Genomic DNA, 7,728 nt, shown 5'->3' with positions numbered 1-7,728 from the left:
CTCCCACTGGCTGGTTAAACAGTGTGACAAGGTGAATGATCATGCCATCCCTCAGAAGTGGGGCTGGGGGATCTTGGCCTTTAAGTGTGTGTCACGGCTGCTGCCTGCAGGCCTTCACGGCTGCTGGAAAGAGCAGCCCTTTATGTGGCGTATAATTCTATTTTTGGGGGGTAAATAAGTGAGTGGATTTCCTAGGCTACACGTGTTCAGATTTCTAAAAAACTGTGAAACCTTTTCTAAAAGCAGTTGTGCCATTTTACATTTCTACGACGTAGTTTTTACTATCTTATTATTTTAGTTTGTGTGGGTATGAAGTGGTATCTCATTGTGATTTTAATTTGTGTTTCTGTAATACCTTTTCATACAGAGGTAGGCAGAGATAGGTTAATATGTAATACAATAATTAATAATAATACAAGAATAAACTTTTTCATGTACTCACAGTTGTGAACCTACTTTTGCCCATCCCTGCATAGTTAGACTTTTTATAGCTTTTTTATGACTTCTATTGATGTATTTTGAGCATTTTTTGTCAGGTTACCTTTTTTTAAATGATTTGTTTAAGTTCTTCATGTAGTTATAGTCAAGTCCTTATGTTATATATAGAGAGTGAACATTTCCTTACAGTTCATGGTTTTGCTTTTTATTTTCTTAACATCTTTTTATGAGATTATTTAAAAGACTTAACTTTGATGGTCTAATTTATCAATGTTGCTCTAATGATTAGTGCTTTTTATAACTTTGCTAAATGATCTTTTTTTTTTCTTTAACTTACCTTGTTTCCTTCTAGTTTTAGATTTTACATTTAAATCTCTGATTCCACTAATTTAATTTGGGGGTAAGATTAGAATAGATGTTCACTTTTCCCCTATATTTAACTGATTCTAATTGTTTTAGCACTATTTGTTGAAAATAACATTGCCATGATGCCTTTGTTGAAGATGAGTTGACTGTGAGTGTGATCTAGTTCTAACCTTGCTGTTCTGCTTCATTGCTCCATCTTGATGATAAAGACAGAGCATTGTCTTGATTGCTTTGTCTGCATTTTGTGTTGAAATTAAGCAGTGTGATTTTTCCAGCTTTGTTCTTTTTCAAAATTATTTTGGTTATTTTAGTTTTTACAATTTTACTATAAAATTTAGAATTTATCAAGTTCTAAAAGTAAAAGTTGCTTGAAATTTTGATTAGAATTGTGAGTATAGGTCAATGTGAGGAGAATAAAGATCTTAATATTAAGCCTTCCAATTCATGAGCACAGTGTATTTCTCAGTTTATTTAGACCTTTCATTTATTGGACAATGCTTTATAGTTTTCAAGGTAGAAATCTTTCATATATACTGTTAAGTTTATTCCTAATTATTTTGCTTTTTAAAATTTTTAACAAATGGATTTTATGTAGACAATAGATATTTTACATATTGACCTTGTGTCCTGAGCCTTAGCTAAATTCACTCATAAATTCTAGTAGTTGTTTGTTTTAAGATTCCATAGGGTTTTCTATAGACATTCATGTTGTATATTAATAAGTAGAACTTTTCATTTTTTCCAATCTATGTATCTCTTTATTTCTTAATTTCACTGCCTGTTATCTCCAGTGAAGTATTTAATAGAAACGAGAAGAGCAGATGTCCTTGTTGTGGTTTCAGTCTTAGGGGTGGGTAAAACATTTGGTGTTTCATTATTAATTGTAATGGTTCCTGTGGCTTTTTGTAGATCTTCATTACAGTTAGTAAGTTCCCTTCTATTTTTTTGTTTATCAGAACTATTTTTTAAATTATAAATCGCTGAATTTTTCAAATATTTCTTATGAAACTAAGTTAAGATGATCATATGTTGATTTTTAAATAATTTATTTTGTTGCTATAATGAATTACAGTGATTTAATTCTGAATATTAAACCAATCTAGCATTCTTGGACAAACTGCTTGGTAATGATGGTGATAATTTTTATAAATTGCTGGAATTTACTAGTATTGTGTATGATTTTTGAATCTGTTTATTACACATAGTGGTTTGTAGTATTATTTTCCCTTGCAATATTTTACACATTTTGGTATCACAATTATACCAATATACATATCAAATTATAAAACAAATTGTGGTGTTTCCTCTCTCTGGTCTTTACAAAAAGAGTTTGTGAGGCTTATTCTACCATCATTCCTTAATTGTACAAACTTGGTACAATTCCCTTTTCCATTGTTTATAGAATCCAGCAGTGAAACCATATGGAAATGCAGTTTTTGTATGACTGTGGTGAGGTTTTTAATAAACATCTAATTTCTTTTATAGGTATAGGTCTACCCAGAATTCTTTATCATTTTTAAGTATTGGTCAGTGTATTTTTCAAGAAATAACATTCACTTCCTCATAAGTTCTCAATTTCATTAGCATAGATCATAATTTTGCCTTATTTTTTAATAGCTGGACATTATATAGTGAAATCCCTCCTATTATTACTGATCTTGATTTGATTGGTGTTACTTATTCTATTTTATTTTGATAAGTCCTTCTAAACATTTAATGTTTTTATTAATCTTTAAAAATTTTTGCATTTTAAATTTTATGGGTTGTTTATTTCTTATTGAATTGCATTTTAATTGTATCTCTGTGCTATCCTTTCTTCTACTTTGTCTGCTTTTAATTTGCTATTCTTTTTCTACTTTTTAAAGGTGGTAGAAGTGTAGGTCATTGCATTTAAACCTTTCCTTTGTACAATTAGTATTTGAAGCTATAATTTTTCCTTTACAAGCTCTTGTGGCTTTCTCCCTCAAATTTTCATGTGTTGTGCTTTTATTGTTCAGTTTGAAATATTTATTTGTTTACATTTATTTGTTTTTCTTTGTCTACTATTTTATTTAGAGGTGTGTTGTTTATTTTCCAAATATTGGAGAGATTCTTCTAGACATTTCTAATTGCTTTTCTTGTCTCAGTGTATGATCTGTCTTATTCAATGCCCCATGTGAACTTGAATGTGTGTGCACCTTCTGTGTATAAGGTGTGATGTCCTACAACTGCCAGTCCATTCAAGATGGTGGGTAGTGGTTTTCAAATCTTTCATATTATCACTATTATTCCAGGTCTAGTTACTCTACTGGGTATTGGAAGGAGTGTGTTAAAATCTTCACATATGATTGTGATTTTTGTGTACCTCTCCTTTAAGGTCTTTCAATTTTTCCTTCATATATCTTGAAATTCTGTTATTGCTATTATATATGTACATATTAAGGATTGTTAACCTTCCTGATTAATTGACTTTTTTATCATTACACAGTGTTCCTCTACATCTCTGATATTTTCTTGTCATGAAGTTTCTTTCATCTGCTATTAATGAAGCCACTCCAGATTTCCTACATTTACTGTTTGCATTTTTACTTTCAACCCATGTTTGTCTAAAAATAGCTAATTACCTTAACCTACATATTTGCAATGTAGCCCTGCAGACACACATCAGATAACTTAGGTAGACCGTCTAGGGTAAAAGCTTGCTTTTGAAATAAATTGCCCAATATACTAGTATGGTCAATTAGTGATTTTTCTTTATTTTCTCAATATATTTTCTCTTAATAGTTCAGTAAAATTTATGAGGATATAAAACCCAAACTTTATAATTTCCTTACAGTAATTGAAAGAACAAGTAGATTTAGACTCAGAAACCATAAGTTAAAGATCTGAATTTCTTTTATAGCATGAGCTACTTTGAGAAGTTCCTGTGGTTTTAAACAAATGACTTTAATTGATTGTCCTGAAATAAAACTGCACCACTGATGAAGCTAAGGCTTATTCTTATTGTTTGAGTGTTCTGTGTATAAGATGAAATTGATGATATTTTTAATAAAATACCTCTTTCATGGTCACATGATAACATTATTAAAAATGTTCTAGAAATTCTACAAAGGCATTACTTTTAAAAATGATGCCTGTAGCCCTGGCTGGTGTAGCTCAGTGGATTGAGCGCGGGCCTGCGAACCAGAGGATCGTGGTTCGATTCCCAGTCAGGGCACATGCCTGGGTTGTAGTCCAGTTCCCTGCAGGCCAACTCCCAGTAGGGGACACACGGGGGACAACCATACATTGATGTTTCTCTCCTTCTCTCCTTCCCCTCTAAAGATAAATAAATAGAAAATTTAAAAATAAAAATTAAAATTAAAAAAAAATGATGCCTGTGAGCTGCAGTTCTGCCTGTACTTCCCATGCGCATGGTGGTTTGGGCCTGGCCATGGTGTTGTCATGAGCCAGTTTTGGGGGTTGGTAATCTCATGTTGGTCAGAGCTCAGTTTTAAGGAGGGAGGTAAATTCTCATGGGTAGAACAAATGGGGAGTTGGGAAGTTTGGATAGTTGCCTGGGAAAAGTAGATAACAGTTGTTAGGCCACAAGGCTTTTGTTGTCATTTTTTATCTTGAATGGGTCCTGTTACATGGGTGGAGGTAGGCTTTGGTTCCAATGGTGGGAGGATAGCTAGAGACTAGTTGCTGGCTGCTCTGGATGCCCTCCTTTGGTACCCAAGGATGCTTGCCTCATGCCGGTTTTTATTGCCCAGGAGGGTATCACACTGGTTTTCCAGACTGGCTTGCAACTTCTTCTGGTATGCCTTAGTTGGTTAGGAGTTGTAGTGCTACAGAGTGGGACAGAGGGTAAGTGGGATAGAGGGTAAGAATGGATCCTGTGAATTGACACATTCTTGGTGAAGAGCTTTGTATTGATACAGGATGTAACTTCTGTGGTGTGAAAGTAGGTGAGTCTTTCCCTGACCTACTTCAGAGGTTACACAGTCATAGAACTAAGTTGAGAGTCTGGGCGGGAGCAGGTGGGAACAGTCAGTTGTAGAGGAAGGCATGAGGACCAGTCCTGAGTGATTACTTACAACAAAGGCTGCATTGCCTCTGAGTGTGTTGTTTGGAGCAAGTGGAGGAGCTAAGTTTGAAAGGATAAAAATGCAAAGGACATAGTGTGCTAGAGGATGTCTGGAATCCAAGTGCTCAGTATTTGTGAAACACTGTCTCTCTTTTAATAGGATACACTTTTAAAAAGTAGAACTGTAATATATTTTTCAAATGCAATCTAAGTAGAAAGTAAAAGACAGATTTACTTGTATAATGAGGCCCTATGAGAAGCTATGAAGCATTGTCAGTTGCTTGTGGTGCTCTCCTTGGAGAGATTTAAATAAGTGCGACAGATGAGAATTAGAACACCTTTCCAGAGTTAAAAATAAGCCTTAAAGAAAATGTTTCTGTGGGGCCTTGTGCTTTCTTGAGTTCATATTTTAAGTGCATGCAAAAGTGAAGTCTAAGATGGTGTTATATAATAGTAGCTGGAAAACATCTTATTTCTTAATGTGGCATTCACAAAATGGTACTTCTTTGGATAGGGTCTTTTACCTTTTCCAGAGGACTCTGGGCCTCACCTTTGTTTTTCTTTATATTCTTGTTTTTCTTGAAGCTCAGGCCCTGGCTTAGCTGGTTCCCAGAAGCCAGCTGCTCCTCTCTTTCCTGGGATTGGCTGAACTGCTCTCAGGTGCCTCTTCTAGGTGTTTCTTTGGTTTCTGGCTTCACTCCATCATCTTCCTAGATTTATGACATGTAACTTTTCCCATTTTCAAAATGTAGCTTCATAAAGATTTCAAATTTGTGGAGTGTATGGGTTTAAATTAGGTAGATTATGAGACTTTTTTATGGACCCTAAAGAACAGTATGCTTGTTTTGGTGATAAAGATTATGCCCATATCAGTGTGTGAAATACCAGTGGTGTAACTAGAAAACACCTATAATTCTTTCAAGTTATTTTTTACATTTGTGTTAATAGTAGGTGTGAGGTCTCTTTTGCCTCTGTGGAGTTACATAGTGGAAGATGACTGGTGCATGTGCTGTATATACATGATTGAATCAGTGTACATTTTGCTGATTTGTAAAATGTGTTTGATACATTCGTCCTATGTGAAATTTTACAGTAGTTCCTTGCCAGAATCCAGATAAAACCCTTCCTGTGCCCCCCCAAAAAGACGTATTTAGGAATAAAAAGGTGAGGGATGAAGGTCTGCATAAAAAGAAAACTGTTAAGAGACAGTTAAAATGTGTGGTTAGTTAACTCTTTCAATAAGAGGAAAATTATAGCTAATTGGCCCATCTTGATGGAAATGAAACAAAAAGAAAAAAATAAAGCAAGCCACCTTTTATCTTTACCAGCCTCTTGTCAGGCACAGACTTTCTTTGCTGCAAAGGCTTTTAAAGGCTCCCTTAATAATTCAAGTGGGAAGTTTTGAAATCTTGAGTACCGCTGATTTTTTTAATGTAAAATTTCTCATGATGTTAATCTGCCTGGCACTTCACAGTGTGGTATGTACTGAAACCGTAACAGTAATTGGGGGATTTGTCAGCTGGATCCAATTCAAATATTGTATGTTAGACTCTGTCCAAACATTATTGAAACTAAGAAGTCTTACAATCTCTTACTTTTATGGCTTTGCAAGAGCCCTGCTGTAGTACCCCAGACCAATACTTGATAAATGCACGTTCCACCATCATGGTACATGGGGACTTCTCTTGTACTCTGACTCTGTCTTATCATATTTATCTCAATGATTTAGGTAATCTTTAGCCAGTGTTTTTCAGTTTCTTGCTTTTCTGAGAAGTCAATTAATGTGTTTATTGTAGGGTTCACAATGGGATAAAATTTGGCTTTCTCTCTTATAGCTTACCCTGTGACCTAAACCTGAGTATGAACTAGGTTTTATCTTTCTTATATTTTCTTAACTCAGGAATTGTTTTGGTGAAAGTGTAAAGGTTATAGAAAGGTATAAGTTTAGAAAGAGTAGATTCACTGGAAATAGTAAAAAAAAAAAATGCATCACAAAGTGAAGAGAGATGTGACCTTCAGGTTAACTAATTAAATTGTCCTCCTAATCCATTCTCCTCCGATGCCATTCTTTCTACCATGTAATTGACAAAGATTTACTGATGAGAGCAAGGATTAAAAGTTGGTCAAACAGCTCTCTCTGATTGCCTGGCCTATATTGATATATTCATTCATTCTTTCACTCACTCATTCAAGTATTTACTACAGTGCTTATTATAAATAAGCCAGTCAGCACTCATGCATTGGGGATATAGTGGCTGGTAGCTTGCTGTTTGGTCACACTGAAGAGTTTTTGTGCCCCACCTCCGAAATACATTGTGTCCTTCGAATTAGTGGAATACCAAACACATCTCAATGAAGGGGCATACATCCACTTGTGGACATGGAAAGGTCTGGACTCCACAGGCTAGCAAACTGTGGGGCAGGCTGATCAGGGGGGTTAGGAAACCTAGGAGACAAAATTCTCATTCCTTTGACAGTACTCAATTTCAAAAGTACTTTGTTGGTAGTTTAAAATTTCTGAGTATGTTTAATATGCTGTTATTTCATTCCTAACATCCCTCCCCCGTCGCAAGCTGTTGGACTGAAAGTGTGGTTTATAGTTAAAGATCTCAGAACTGAGGATGCGAGTTCTATAGATTGGAGCTTTTTATCTCAACCACAAATGATTGGTTTAGAGCTCTGACACTGCATTCAAACCCGTCTTCGTTTCTCCTATAATTCCTACTTTGAAAAATAGGATGGGGAATATTTCTGTAGGATTAGTATTAAGGCATTTTTATATCTTAGGAAGTATGTTTTATACTGCTTATTGTGGGAAACTTGTAAACTATAGAAAAGTCTAAACAAAAAAATAAAATCAGACTTCCTCAACTCAT

The sequence above is a fragment of the Sturnira hondurensis genome, unplaced genomic scaffold, assembly GCF_014824575.4.
Source record: "Sturnira hondurensis isolate 20B ecotype Veracruz unplaced genomic scaffold, ASM1482457v3 Scaffold0025370, whole genome shotgun sequence".
NCBI lineage: Eukaryota > Metazoa > Chordata > Mammalia > Chiroptera > Phyllostomidae > Sturnira > Sturnira hondurensis.
This window is presented reverse-complemented; position numbering follows the sequence as displayed.